The sequence below is a fragment of the Nannospalax galili genome, unplaced genomic scaffold (genome assembly GCF_000622305.1).
Source record: "Nannospalax galili isolate Female #2095 unplaced genomic scaffold, S.galili_v1.0 scaffold600, whole genome shotgun sequence".
Lineage (NCBI taxonomy): Eukaryota > Metazoa > Chordata > Mammalia > Rodentia > Spalacidae > Nannospalax > Nannospalax galili.
Genome location: NW_008348789.1, coordinates 1991063 through 2006992, shown reverse-complemented (window position 1 = coordinate 2006992; position 15930 = coordinate 1991063). Strand labels below are relative to the sequence as shown.

Genomic DNA, 15930 nt, shown 5'->3' with positions numbered 1-15930 from the left:
AGCATATAGGTTTTTAAAGTATTCCCTTATAATGTTTTGTATTAACATGGTGTCTGTTGTGATGTTTCCCCATTCATCTCTGATTTTGTTGATTTGGAGGTTCTCTTTCTTTCTTTCTTTTGGTTAACTGGGCTAGCGGTCTGTCAGGTTTGTTTATCTTTTCAAAGAACCAGTTCTTGGAATTGTTGGTTCATTGTTTTGTTTTCTTTGTTTCAATTTCATTAATTTCTACCCTGATTTTTGTTATTTCTTCTTTTCTGCTGGGTTTGGCTTTTGTTTGCTGTTTCTTTTCAAGTGTGTTGAGTTGCAACGTTAAGTCATTTATTTGTGTTCTTTCCGATTTTTTGATGTAGGCACTTAGAGCTATAAACTTCCCTCTAAGGACAACTTTCATCATGTTCCAGAGATTTTGTTGTGTTGTATTGTTGTTTTCATTTAGTTCCAGGAATACTTTTATTCCTTTCTTAATTTCTCTTTTGACCCACTCATCATTTAGGAGTGTGTTGTTTCATCTCCATGTATCACACACACACACAGAAACACAAAATCAACAAATGTTTAAAAATGTATTATCTTTGAGGAGGAAACATGGAAATTTACGTCATGTTAATTGGTAGAGGTGATAAACATTACCATTGAAATCCACCCTAGGACTTCATAGACATACACAAGTGCCAAGGGTCAAAGTGCAACCGATTATGACTAGTAATAATCAGATGCATATAGATTAAAGATGCATGCACCAACATCTCAGTGTAACAATGAATCTTTCTGCAAGGAACAATATATTCTAAAATGAAATGGAGATTATTTTTTAAAGGTTAAAATCTCATTCAATTTTTATGTCTTACAGGGCTTATACTGAGTTCCATATTGTGTAACTGCATTAATTCAACTGTGATCCTAGAAACTTGCAGCCACTGTGAAACAGATGTACTTTTGCTCTGGAGTGTGTTACTGAATATGTTAAAGCTGTAGTGAAATGTTTCTTCTAATCACGTATTTATTAAAATTTTTTAAAAATTTAAAAAATAGTAATTCTTCAAAGCATACTGCTCCTTAATAATTAGTAGGTGTGAAAACCATTACCATTGAAATCTACCTGATGACTTTTATGTCTTATGTCTTATAGGGTTTATACTGAGTACAATATTGTATAGCTGTAATAATTCAACTGTAAACCTAGAAGTTTAGAGCCAATTTTGAAAGAGATGCATCTTAGCTCTGGAAATTGTTATTGAATATGTCAATGCTGTTGTAATGAAATGTTTATTCTAAGTATGAGGTTATTAAATAAATAATTATTAAAAAATGAGAAAAAAAAACAGTGTTGATTTATACTGAGTACAATATTGTATAGCTGTAATAATTCAACTGTAAACCTAGAAGTTTAGAGCCAATTTTGAAAGAGATGCATCTTAGCTCTGGAAATTGTTATTGAATATGTCAATGCTGTTGTAATGAAATGTTTATTCTAAGTATGAGGTTATTAAATAAATAATTATTAAAAAATGAGAAAAAAAAACAGTGTTGAAGTGACTAAAATTTTTCCTTTTTTTAGGAGTAAATTTGAAGTTACAAAGAAGCCTTGGCAGTTCTTTTCTGTGGCATTTTATGTTTTTTATTCAGATTAGCTATTTATTTCTAGTCTAATTCTTCTCGCACATATATAACTTCTTGTACAGACATTAATGTGACCATATGCCTCCTAGATATTCATTTGTAAAGCTGATACCAGCTCACTCCCGCTTTCCAGGAACATAGGAAAATAAAATTTCCAGTGATATTGTACTTCTTTTGGTCCTGACTCAGTCTACCAATTATAAATTGATCCAATAAAACAATAATTTACATGGAATTTAAAAAAGCTCGTGTCTGTCTCTGGTCTTCGGTTCTCCTTTCAAGGTCATATGGACCAGCAAAGGCAGAAGCAGGAGCGCCTTTAGAACTGCCTAATGTGCATATTGTTATGGACATATTTCTGTAGGTGTCCCAGTTCCAGGATGGAATCTATATATTTGAGAAAGACACAGAGTGAATGAAGGTGAGGTTAAGGGTTTGTTACTGGAGGAGCTGATACAGAAATGCCTTCAATCCTTTCTTGCCAGAAAGAGGTTACTAGAAACATAGTGACATGGAAAACTAACTTTCAGAGAGGAATGATGAAGATAATGAAGGATCACACAAGCTCATCTCCTTGTTAGTAACATTCTTCATCTTGTTTTAGTCCTCATTCAAAGAATACATGTGTTTATACTTTTATTGGTAACAAGACAAGAAACACACACAAAAGTAACTACTAAATAATTACTGAGCATATTTAATTTAATAAAATATGATTCATCTTTTTTAAGTATAGAAGAGTTTATGTTGGTTCAGAGTTTGAGCATATAGTCAATGGTGGCAGCGAAGTCATGGTGTCAATAGTGGCTGTAGCTGTGAAGACAGAAGTATAATGTATTTTTTTATTGCTGCCTTCCCTCTGGAACTTCTTCATTCAGCACATCCTAGTTTCTCATAGGTCATAAGTCTTTTACTATTCATTGATTCGTTTTCAGTTGATACGATCTGTTTGAAGATTAAGACTCACACAGATCTAAGCGGTTTGAACCCAGAGAAGCCAAAACTATACTAAATTTGAATAGAACATTCATAATTAATATAGGGATACTATGATATGCCAATAAAATTCACATTGGGTATACCAAACTGTTTGCAATCTCACTCAAGACCAACAAATTTTTGCAGGAAAAAAAATATCCATGGTTTCTTCTCAGTATTGTATTTTTGCAAAATAGAATGCAAACGTATTACAGAATTATATGGGCCTTTATTTTATCAGACACTCCAATTGCTTTCATTTTCTAAATGCTATTTAACATTCTCCTCTTATATGCAATTTAAGCTTACATATCTTTCCTCATCAGCCTTCCTATTCTTCCCCATATTCTCTCTCTCTCTCTCTCTCTCTCTCTCTGTCCTCTCATCCCCTTCCCCTGTCTCTTCTTCATTCTTCCCTTTCTATGCTTTTCCTCCCTTATTTCCATTCCCTTCCATTCCTTGCATTTTGTACCTTTTCCTTTTTCAGAAATATGGTGTAGTTACTAAATAAGATATGATCAATTAAAATAATATATTTGACAGCAAAATCAAATGACATATAGTTGAAACAATTTGTTCATATTATGTTCCTAAATAAATAAATCAACAATAAAGTAACTGGATCCTAATATAATCCCTCAATTTTATTACTTCTGTGAAGTAAGTACAACCTTATTGATTGAAAGTCTGCTGAATATCTTCTTTATTTATAATGGAAAAGAAAAGATAAATAGAAAGGGGGGAATTTAAACTACACCTGTTATAAAATCATAGTGAAAGAAGACATAATTTTTGTAAGTGTGCTCATTGAAATGAACATGCTTAATTACTACATACCTTGGAGAGATGTACTTGGAAATATTTTTATTGGTGTTGAGGTCAAATTAATTACTTGAATTTATTTCTGCATGTATCATGTCATCCATATTGGTCTTTGTTGTATTTGTATTAAATTACTCATTCATTTAATTTTCCCATTGTAAACTCTGAACAATCACCACCCGGGCTTTCAAACATTAACCCTCATCCAAAACCCTTCTACTCACTTTCTCTTTTTCCTAAATGGTCCAATAGGAACAGAATCAACATTGAGCTCTCACCTAGTCTAAAATGAAAAGCAATTTAACTAACGAATGGAGATTTTGCAATTAGAAAATGCAATTGGTACAATACGATTAGTTGGTGTTCAGCAGTTGAGGGTCAAGGATTATTAACTGAAAGACCAGGTAGGCATGCTGTCCAGCAACCTCATGGGAAATCAGGGAGTGCAGAGTTAATGGAGGGTCATGTCCATCAATTCAAAACAAAACTTAAGAGGACAACTACTTGTCTCTGTAATGAGTTGCTATGTTTAGTGGAAGTTTCCTGATGCTTTATTTCACTCATGAAAACGTCTATGTGTTATGGAATTAGTTTATCAATGAAAGGAATAACTATTGATAGAAGGTTGCAACATAACCTTTGATTTAATAAAATTATATTTAGAACATAATGCATTATAATTAGAAACAACATAGAAAAATGATGATTTCATAATTTTATATAAATGATAGAAAAAAAATCCCATTGACCTCATTTCCAATACTCATCTTTAAAAATTTTTTACTCAATGTTCTACTCTTTCCATGTTTTAAAATGACAATATCACCAAATATTGTACATCGACTCTGTCTTTTCAAGGTTTTGATAAACAAATAAGTATTTCGCTCCAGGTTAGAGGCATGACTCACTTGTTAATAACATTTGATGCTCTTGCAGAGAACTGGGTAGCTTCCCAGCACCCACATGAAATCTCACAGCCAACTTTTGTGTTTCACTCTAGTTAGTAATGTTTTCTAACTATTCCTGCCCATCTAGATCTCAGGAGTGCCTTCCATCCAGTTTTCTTCTGGTGTTTTACCTAAGCAATTATTTAAAATATTTCCATAGCTGACACACTTATCCATCAGGAATCAGCCATTACCATTAAGTGAATTCTTTTGACTTACTTCTTCTCAGCTACACAGCAAAGTCTGAAGATGGTGACATATTTCCCAAAACATTCCAATCACTATTATTCAAAACTCTTTTAAAGCACACACACACACACACACACACACACATACACACTTCTCAGACACTATATTCATTCACCTCTATTTTTTACATTTCTTAGAATAACCCTCATTCCTCTTTAACTCCCTGGATTCCCACAATAATCATTTTATTAGAAAACATTTTATTTCTCCTCAAAAATGTAATGTCTTCTGTTTCTTTATGGAGGTTCAGTATGTCATCCTCTCTACATGATATTCAATTTGTTGTTAACTTAGACTATGAACATTTGTAGATATGCTGTCATCTTTGAATATTGGAATCTGAGAATGGGGCAAGTTCAGTTATGCTTGAACTGAGATAGAATGAGCAACATAAATGATAAAAATAATTGAGTTCAGGAAAATATTAATGCTGTGGGTAATAACTAAGGTGAGCATATACTGTCTACATTTTGGGTTTTAGTAAGCTTAATACTTAATATTAGTGTGTACATTATATTACAGTGTTTGTAGTAGTTACTTTTCTCATTGCTGTGACAATGAGATATATAAGGAGAAGAAGAAAATGAAGGGAGGAAAGGTTCATTGTTGGCTCAGTATTTGGAGGGATTTCAGTCTATCCTAGGGGAGAACACATGGCATAGCATCTCTATGGACATAGGAAAGTCTTGCACAGCTCCTCACCTGGCAGCCTGGCCAGGAAGCAAGACAAACAGGAAGAAGAAAGAGGCATAACTTTCAAAGGTTGACTTCTAGTGATCTGTTTTTCCTAGCTGGGAGCCACATCCCAAAGTTTGCACAAACCCCGAGAACAGGGACACCAGGGATGGACCAATCATTCAAATACATGAGATTTTGAGAGACATTTCAGCATTAAACTTTAATGGTGAGTCAGTAAATCATAGCACACATAATTTTTAGAGAGAAGTGTGTAGATTGTGTCAATAATTAATTTCAAAATATATTTCTTTCCCTGTGCCCTTTTTGTAGCATTCACTAATTCTAAGTTAATATCAAATAGAGTAATTGGATTTAGGTTTTAGTTCAAACATACATGTTTTCATCAAATTCAGCTCTAAGGACAATTTCATAAGTGATTCATCCAAACTTTTCTAGTAATCACACAATAATTTGAAAGATGAAACAAAAGAGTATATATTAGTAAACATATGAAAAATATTATCAATGGGAAGAGAGTTAAATAGGAGGTTTATAAATGAAGCAGAACTTCAAAACAAGCCTCATTAAATTTTTGTAAATGAACATTATTCCATTTATAATAATGAGTAAGGGAAACAACTATCATTTGTCTTAAGTAGCTATCTCAAGTCAAAATTATAATTAGGCTTCACTCCTACTACAGGATAATATCCATTTGTTATGCCATAGCAAAGCTGATGTCTGCACATACACAAACACACATGTACACATATAGAGAACAAAAACACTACTTTCAGAGTATTTTGAACAATATAAATATTAATTTTATAATTCACAAGCATGCTAGAAATACAATTTTTTTCAAAATATTTTTATTGACTTTTTGTGCATTTCATTCAACACATCTTAATTATATTTAGCCTTCCTCCCTTATCTGTGCCTCTGATGGCCTCTCCACCAGATTTCATGGCATTTTGTCATACATGCTAAGGTCTGTATAGTCAAGTTTGTGTCCCCAGATGTCCTTAAGTATGAGTTCATCCAAAGGAGCCTGTTCAGCCTATCTAACATCACTCACTCCCTTAAAGAAGATAGACTCTCCATCACCCAGCACAGCACTGATCAGCTGCCAGTAATCTGTTTATCTAACTGGACTTAAAACCTGATCAATAGGAAAGAACTCTTGCATGGTGCTATAAACATAGTCAAACACACATGGCTGGAGAGGTCTTAGATACTAGGGAAAAACCTATTTTTGCCACATCCCTAGAGAAATGTAATTTCTTACTATGTACTAAATGTATATCCTTATATATGCAGAGAGGTACACCTGTCACCACTCATCAAATAAGCTTCTTTTGAAACATATGGAAACTATTAGAAAGTTCTACAACTGGTCAAACACAGAGAATAAATGTCTGTGAGATATTCAGCCTTAAGTGACACATCTGTAATGAAACCTCTGAAAGTAAGGGTCATAGAACATAGTGAAACAGAGGTAGAAAGAATACTAGGCAGAAATATGTTAAATACATTTTTCATAAACATTTTTAATAATAAAGTCTTTGGAAAAGATAAAAATATGTTCAGTGATTCACATGACATATATTAACCATATCTTCCATATGAGGCAAAATAACTTAATGAACACTTGTTTCATTGAAGTTGAATTCAGAAGACATTAATTTTATATAAAATTAAACCATAGTTTACTATTTTAAGAATATTTAAACATAGTGATACGTGTGATCACGGCTTGTTATAAATCACAATATTGGTGCATATTATGTGACTATAAATACAAAATGGAAAAGAGATTAAGAATCCTTGTGGTTTTAGGTTCATATAGATCAGTCACTGACTTTCATAATATTTCTATAAAGCAGTAATAATTAATTATCATTTATTTTCATGGTTATGTCCAGCAAATGGACATTTCTGTTTCTAGCTTTAGTCAGCTAGTCTGAGGAAATTTTAAGAATATTAATTTCAGAGGCTCATCAATAACAGTAGCTACCTCATCAGAAGGGAAACAGAAAACCAAGTGAACGTGAATAAGAAATTTCAGACTTCTGCAGTTATCACACTGATTAATACAGTTTTCTGTATCCCACAAGCCAAGAAAAACACACAGCCAAGCCCAAGTAGAAGGGGCAGGGAAAGCAGTTCTATATGCAGACACAGTCAAGATCGTGGCTGTATTAGTCAGGGTTCTCCAAAGAAATGGAACCAGTAGAATGAATACATATTTATAGAGATTTATCAGCTTAGCTCACAGGATAGAGGTAGATTAGTCCAACAATGGCTGCACCACACTGGAGAGGCTGAGAATCTGTAGTCGCTCAGTTCACGAGGCTGGGCGTCTCAGTAGCCCAATCTGGCGTTGAAGTGCTGACTAATTCCAAAAGATCAGCTAGTCTTCAGTCTACAGCAGCAAGATGAACTTACCAGCGAGAGAGAAGGCAAGCAGCAAGAAGCCTGGCATCCTCTGCTGTGGCCTTTTATACGGGCTGCCATCAGAAGTTAACACCCACATTTAGGGTGTGTCTTCCAGCTTCAGATGATCCAATCAAGAAGATCTCTCTCATTTCAGTTAATCCCAGATCCAGTCAAGTTGACACCCAGGATTAGCCGTCACAGTCACTACAAATTTTCTTACTAATAACTAACCAGTACTGATAATTCTATCAAATTAGTTCATTATTATGCCTGGGCAACTGAAAATTCTAGCCAATTCAGATGCTTCATGTAGAAAGTGTCACATATATTGAAGTCTGTATAAAAATGTGTTGCATATTATGAAATACTTGAGATAGTGTCCATAATATGTTTAACAGTGGGGCTGGGAGATGACTCAGCAGTTAAGAGCACCAGCTGCTCTTTCAGAGGACCCGGGTTTGATTCCCAGGACCCAGATAAAGGCTAGTAAATGTCTGTAACTCCAGGGCCATGAGAATCTGACACCCTTTTCTGATCTCTATGGGAATTTCACATCATGAGTGTACTTAAATACATGCAGGCAATATACTCATACACGAAAATAAAAATAATAAATAAAATATTTAAAAATGTTAATTATGAGGCAGCCTGATTTTAAAAAAATAAAATTTATATTACAGTGTTCTTACTTTTGTGATATCTTCCATCTAGTAATTTTTTTAACCTACACTTTACTTCAAGATAGTGCAACTCTTTCTTTCCAATAACATACTTATTATAATTCCTTTTTAAATTAAAGGAATTAAAATTTAAAATTAAAAGTAAAAGCATCATGAACTTGACCAAACTTCCATTGACTACTTGAACAATGAAAACCTTATAGTTCCTGAGACTATAACTTTCTCAAGATTTGTGAATTTTCACCATATGGCTTTCTTTTACTCGTTTATATGACTGATTGTTATGACAATATTGAAAAATAATATTTTTCTCAATTTAAAAATGCACTGACTGCTCTTGCAGAGGACCTGTGTTCGATTCTCAGCACCCACATGGCAGCTATGAACCATCCTTAACTCCAGTTCCAGGGGAATTCAAAGCCCTGTTCTGACATCTGTGGCATTGCATGACACAGATGCACTCACATACATGCAGGCATTATACTCATACACATACAATAAAAATAATAAAATATTTTAAAAATGAATAAAAGCATAATATATATTCATGCCCCATACCCCATTCCCAATTTTTTAGGGGGTGGGGATTCAGATGAAAGGGTGTGTTTGGCTTGTAGTATACAGTCCAGTATCAAGGGAAGCCAGGGCAGGGACTCAGGACAGGACACTCTAGCACAGACCATGGAGTACTGCTGCTTACTGGATTGCTTCCTTGACCAATGCCCAGCCTGCCTTTTTTATACAACACAGGAGCAGATGCCCAGGGGTGACACCACACATAGTGGCCTGGGCTCTCCCACATCACTCAGAAATCAAGAAATTGCCCTAAACATGGCCATGGGCCACGCAAAACTTGAAAATTTATTCTAAGCATCTCATTCAAAACAGAAACCAACTACAAGGTTTAGCCTGAGTAGCTCATAGCAGACACAATCCTCAGAGATTTCTAAAATATAAAATATAAATTTGTGATCAAATACCTTACAAAAGAAATTTAAGGAAGATTTTATGTTAGTGTTTTGTTTGAGAGGATGTAGTCCATCATGGTAAGGAATACATGGTGGAGGAGTGTGAGGAAGCTGATCACATCATGTCCATACTCAAGGATCAGACAGAGATGAATTCTGATGCTCATCTTGACTTCTCCTTTTCTAAAAAAAAATATTTATTTAATAACCACACACTTAGAAGAAGCATTTCATTACAACAGCATTGACATATTCAATAACAATTTTCTAAGCTAAGATGCATCTCTTTCAAATTTGGCTGTAAATTTTTAGGTTTACAGTTGAATTATTACAGCTATACAATATTGTACTCAGTATAAACCCTATAAGACATAAAAATAATGAGATTTTAACCTTTAAAAAATATCTCCATTTCATTATTAAAATATACAGTTTCATACAGAAAAATTCATTTCAATGCATTTGACAATAAAATGTTTGCACATGCGTTTCTAATATCTATATACCTGATTATTACTAGTTACAGTTGGTTACTTTCTGAGCTCCTTGGCATCTGCATGGATATAAAGTCATCAGGTAGATTTCAGTGGTAATGCTTTTCACATCTACTAATTATTAAGGAGCAAATTTTTATGCTTTGAAGAATTATTTTTTTATCTTTTTTAAAATTTTTAATAGTTACATGATTAGAAGAAGCATTTCACTATAGATTTAACATATTCAGTAACACACTCTAGAGCAAGGGTGCATCTCTTTCACAAGTGGGTGAAAGTTTCTAGGTTCACAATTGAGTTCATACAGTTATACAATATGGAACTCAGTATAAGCCCTGTGAGACATAAAATTGAATGAGTTTTTAACCTTTAAAAAAGATCTCAATGTCATTTTAGAATATATTGTTCCTTGCAGAAAGACTCATTGTTTTGTGAATAACACTGCGATGTTGGAGCATGCATCTCTAATCTGTATGCATCTGATTAATACTAGTCATAATCGGTTGCACTTGGACCCTTGGTGCCGGTGTATGTCTATGAAATCATCAGGTGGATTTCACTGGTAATGTTTTTCACCTCTACTAATTAGCATGACAGAAATTTTCCATGCTTTCTCCTCAAATATAATACATTTTTAAAAATTTGTTGATTTTTTTTGTGTGTATGTGTATATTACACAGAAATCCCAAACCATCGTATTCGACTATATACCCACATCCAAGTTGGCACCCTCCCATAGCCTCCCTCCTGCAACTGGAGCCCTTATATTTTGATATCCCTGCTACTGTCTGCTGTGTTGTAGGCACCCTAGTCAATCCCCATTATTTGCCCTTCTGTTGAATCTAGTCAGCCTATCTAGAGGTCTTTGTTTTAGGAGGGTCAGCTTTTTTCTTCTAGCAGCAATCAGTTGTCAATACCCCTTTAGATAAGATTAGGGTCTACTGTTCATTTTCCAAGTTCTATGCTGGATTACTATTTGAGAGTCTCTTTGCTTACCCTGGCCAAAAACTCAGAAGAAGGTATCTCCTATCTGGCATTGTTGCTTGTTATGTAGCCTTTACGTATTCATATGGACTCTTAAGAAATTATATTGATGCCTTTAATCTTTAATTATGCTTACCTCTTAAGGTCATTTGAGGACCTGTTCCTCAGGGGTCACATTGGCCCCTGGCTCCTTTCTTTTACAAGTTCTGCCTATGTGAAGATAAGTCAAAGGTCCTGCTCGACCATGCTTGGCTTCACTTGGAAGCATGGAGGAAATGATTCCTCTGTGTTGACCCTCCTCTTTGTAGACTGGTCACTGATTCAGGTCTGTCTGGTGGGGTATCTTTGTCCTCCTTGATCAAGAGGACAGGTGACCCACCACCATTACTGGACATTTTTAGAGATGCTAAGAGTCCCCTGGAACTAGTCGACCTAGGAGGGCAAGAAGCAAAAACTGTCCTTTACATCCCTCTTACCAAATTAATATAGGCCTCAATGTATGTCTGTTAAACATTCATGAAGCTTAGTTCCACCAGTCTGGTACTTTTAATTGCTGTGTGCCATGTAGACAAATCTTTGGCAAAGACCAATTCCTCTCAGATAAAACTTACCTAGACATATGTTGCTTGATATGCTATGTATAATTTATCAGTAGGTTGTAGGAGTAATATAGTTCCATCTGGTTTTCAAAACTAGCTAGGCATTATTTATCTCTCACATTGTCTCACTCCTCCACCATAATTTTCCCACTTAAGGTGCCCCCATTTCCCCTCTTTCTCCCTAAATAATACCCTTCTCCTACTATCCTACCTCTCTTGAGCTCCTTCTTTCCCATTATCCCCTAGGTTCCTTGTATACCCTTCCCTACCCCCTCCCTTTAACTAACCCAATTTTTATCCATATCTCCTTATTAATGCCTGTTTCCTACTGTTCTTCTCCTTTAGGTTCTTTCTTCTCATTTACATCTCTGTTTCCTTTCCATTATCCTGGTTTCTGTAGTTATGTCTGGATACATACTCACTTATCAGGGTTTGGTTCTAGGATCCACATATGAGGGAGAACATATGTCTATTTTTTTTCTGAGTCTGTGGTACTTCACTTAGTATAACAGTTTCTAGATCCACCCATTTGCTTGAAATTTTCATAATTTCATCTTTATTGCTGAGTAAAACTCCATCGTATAAATGAACCACATTTTCATTATCCACTCATCAATTGAGGGACACTTAGGTTGCTTTCATCTCTTAGCTATTGTGAAAAGGGAAGCAACAAACAGGGATGTACAAGGGCCTCTGCAATAGGATGAGTTCTTTGGGTATATGCCAAGGAGTGATATACTGGGTCAAATGTTAGGTTCATTTTTAGTTTCTTAAGAGTTCTCCACCCTATTTTCCATAGGGGTTGAACAAGTTTGCAGCCCCACCAACAGTGGATGAGTGTTCCCCTTTCCCCACATCCTCTCCAACACTTGGTATCATTTGTCCTCTTTATCTTAGCCAGAGTGAATGGGGTACATGAAATCTTAAAGAGGTTTTAATTTGCATTTTGCTAATTATTAGTGATATTAAACATCTTTTAAGATGTATAATTGCTATCTTTACTTCTTCTTTTGAGAACTCTCTGTTCAACTCCTTAGCCCATCTTTTAAATGTATTGCTTCTTGTCTTGATTCTCTGTTTTTTGAGTTTGTTATATATTCTGGATATTAAACCTTTGTTGGATGTGTCGCTGGTGAAGATTTCCTCCCATTCTGTGGGTTTTCAGATCGCTTACCTGGTTGCCTCCTTTTATGTACAGAAGCGTTTTAGTCTAATGTGGTTCCATTTGTTAATTCTTGCCCTTGTTTCCTGAGCAATTGATGTCGGTTTTTGAAAATCCTTTCCTACACCTATATCTTGTAGTTTTTCTCCAATGTATTCTTCTAAATGTTTCAGAGTTTCAGGCTTTACATTGAGGTCTTTGATCCATTTGGAATTGACTTTTGTGCATGGTGAAAGATAGGGGTTTAGTTTCATTCTTCTACAGGTGCAGATCCTGTTTTGTCAGCATCATTTGCTTAACATGTTGTCTTTCTTGAGTGAATATTCTTGGCTCTTTTGTCAAATATCAGGTGGCTGAAATCATATTTACTCATATTTGGGTCTTTAATTTTGTTCCATTGATCTATGGGTATATTTTTGTGCCAGTACCCAGTTTTTTATATGACTATAGCTCTGTAATACATCTTAAATTCTGGTATAGTAATCCCCCAGGCATTGCTCTTAGTGCTCAGGGTTGTTTTAGCTATCAGAGGTCTTTTGTGCTTCCACATGAATCTAAGATGGCTTTTTAAAAATTCTTTGAAAAAGTCATGGGGATTTTGATTGATATTGCATTGAATCTATAAACGACTTTTGTTAGGATTATCATTTTCAAAATATTAATTCTTCCTATCCATGAGCATGGGAGGTCCTTCCATCTTCTGATGTCTTCCTCATTCTCTTTCTTTAATGATTTAAAATTTTCATTTAGAGCTCTTTAATGTCTTTGGTTTGGTCTATTCCAAGATATTAATATTTTTTGCAGCTATTGTGTAAGGGAGTGTTTCCATGTGCTTCTTCTCTGAATGTTTGTTATTGGTATATAGAAATGCTACAGACTTTTGTAGGTTAATTTTGTAACCTGGCACTTTACTGAATGTGTTAATAATTTCTAGGAGTTTTCTGGTGGAATTTTTGATGTCCCTTAGATATAATATCATATCATCTGCAAAAAGGAATAATTTGATTTATTTTCCAGTTATTACTCCTTTAATTTCCTGCTCTTGTCTTATTTCTTTTTTCAAGAGTTTCAAGCACTGTGTTAAAGAGAAGTGGGGATAGTGCACAGCCTTTTCTGGGACCTGATTTTAATGGGAATGGTTCCAGTTTTTCTCCATTTAGAATGCTGCTGGCAGTGGGTTTGTTTTACATGGCTTTAATTATGTTGAGGTATGTTAACTCCAGTCCAATTCTCTCTAGGTCATTGAACATAAATGCATGTTGAATTTTGTCAAAGGCCTTCTCAGCATCTATTGAGATGAACACGTGGTTCTTATCTTTAAGCCCATTTATATGGTTTATGATGTTTATTGACTTATGCATATTGAACCATCCCTGCATCTCTGTGTAAACCCAACTTGATTATGGTGGAGGACCTTTTTGATGTGTGTCTGTATGCAGTTTGCAAGTATCTTGTTGAGAATTTTTGCATCTATGTTCATAAAGGATATGGGTCTATAGTTTTCTTTTTTGGTTGTATCTTTACCTGGCTTTGGTATTAGAGTGATGCCAGCTTCATAGAAGTTCTCCCTCCATTTCTATCTTTTTGAATAAATTAAGTAGTATTGGATGTAGATCTTCTTTAAATGTCTGATAGAATTCTGCTCTAAATCCGTCTGGTCCTGGGATTTTTTTAGTCTTGAGGTTTTGTATTACAGTTTCAATTTCTTTTTGTGTTATGTGTCTGTTTAAGTGTTTATCTCTTCTTTGTTAGCTTTCGTGGTCCCCATGCCTTTAGAGATCCATCCATTTCTTTTTAGTTTTTCACATTTAGTAGCATATAGTTTTTAAGTATTCCCTTATAATGTTCTGTATCTTTCTGGTGTCTGTTGTGATGTTTCCCCTTTCATCTCTGATTTTGTTGATTTGGAGGTTCTCTTTCTTTCTTTTGGTTAACTGGGCTAGTGGTCTGTCAATCTTGTTTATCTTTTCAAAGAACCAGCTCTTGGAAATGTTGATTCTTTGTTTTGTTTTCTTTGTTTCAATTTCATTAATTTCTGTCCTGATTTTTATTATTTCTTCTTGTCTGCTGGGTTTGGGTTTTATTTGATGTTCCTTTTCAAGTGTGTTGTGTTGGAGGTGCTCTTTCTTTCTTTCAGTTAACTGGGCTAAGGGTCTATCTTGTTTAGCTTTTCAAAGAACCAGCTCTTTTGCTGGAGAGTTGTGTTGCAGGTTTCCTCGCGGGTCCAGCCCCTGAGGGACTGCAGGGAGCGAGGGTTCTGGCTGAGGTGGGGGTGAGTGGCACCCCATTCATCATTCAGGAGTGTGTTGTTTAATCTCCATGTGTTCATGTGGCTGGGAGAATCAAGGCACAGAGGGCAAGATCGAATTACCCCAGCAAGGGAGGACTGCGGGTTGGGGAATGAGTTTTTAACCTTTAAAAAAGATTTCCATTTCATTTTAGAATATATTGTTCCTTGCAGAAAGACTCATTATTTTGTTACTAACACTGAGATGTTGGCGCTTGAATCTCTAATCTGTATGGATCTGATTATTGCTAATCATAATCATTTGTTCTTGGATCCTTGGCTCCTGTGTATGTCTATAAAGTCATTGGGTAGTTTTGAATGGTAATGTTTATCACCTCCACTAATTAGCATGACATAAATTTCCATACTTCCTCCTCAAATATAATACATTTTTTAAAATTTGTTGATTTTTTTGTGTATGTGTGTTTATATCACACAGAACATCCCAAACCATCTTATTCAACTATACACCCACTTCCCAGATGGCAACCTCCCATTGCCTTCCTCCCCCAACTAGTGCCCTTGTACTCTGATATCCCTACTACTGTCTGCTGTATTGCTGGCACACCAGCCATTTCCCAGTACTTGCCCTTCTGGTGAATCTAGTCAGCCTATCTAGAGGTCTTTGTTTTAGGAGGGTCAGCTGTTCCTCATCTAGCATCAATCAGTTGTCAATATTCCTTTAGATAAGATTGGGGTCTGCTGTTCATTTTCCCAGTTCTATGCTGTGTTACTATCTTGGAGTCCCTTTGGCCACCCTGTCCAACAACTCAAAAGAAGGTATCTCCTATCTGGCATTGTTGCCTGTTATGTAGCCTTTAGTTATGCATATGGACTCCTAAGATATTATATTGGCCCCTTTAATCTTTAGTTATACTTTCCTTTTGGGTGTTTAGGGCCATAGAGTTGGCCCAGATAAACCAATTTATTTTTACTCTTAAGGTCATTTGAGGATCTGTTCCTCAGGGGACACATGGTCTTGGGAGGAGCCCCTCGCTCCTTTCTTTTACCAGTTCTGCC

The 15930-nt window shown here is 35.3% G+C and overlaps 1 protein-coding gene across 1 annotated transcript in view; it reads left to right on the top strand.

Annotated features, from left to right (window-relative positions):
• The window catches only part of Cdh12 (cadherin 12), a 1253457-nt gene that overhangs the window by 21134 nt on the left and 1216393 nt on the right, over positions 1-15930 (top strand). The gene's annotated exons all lie outside the window — the stretch shown is intronic.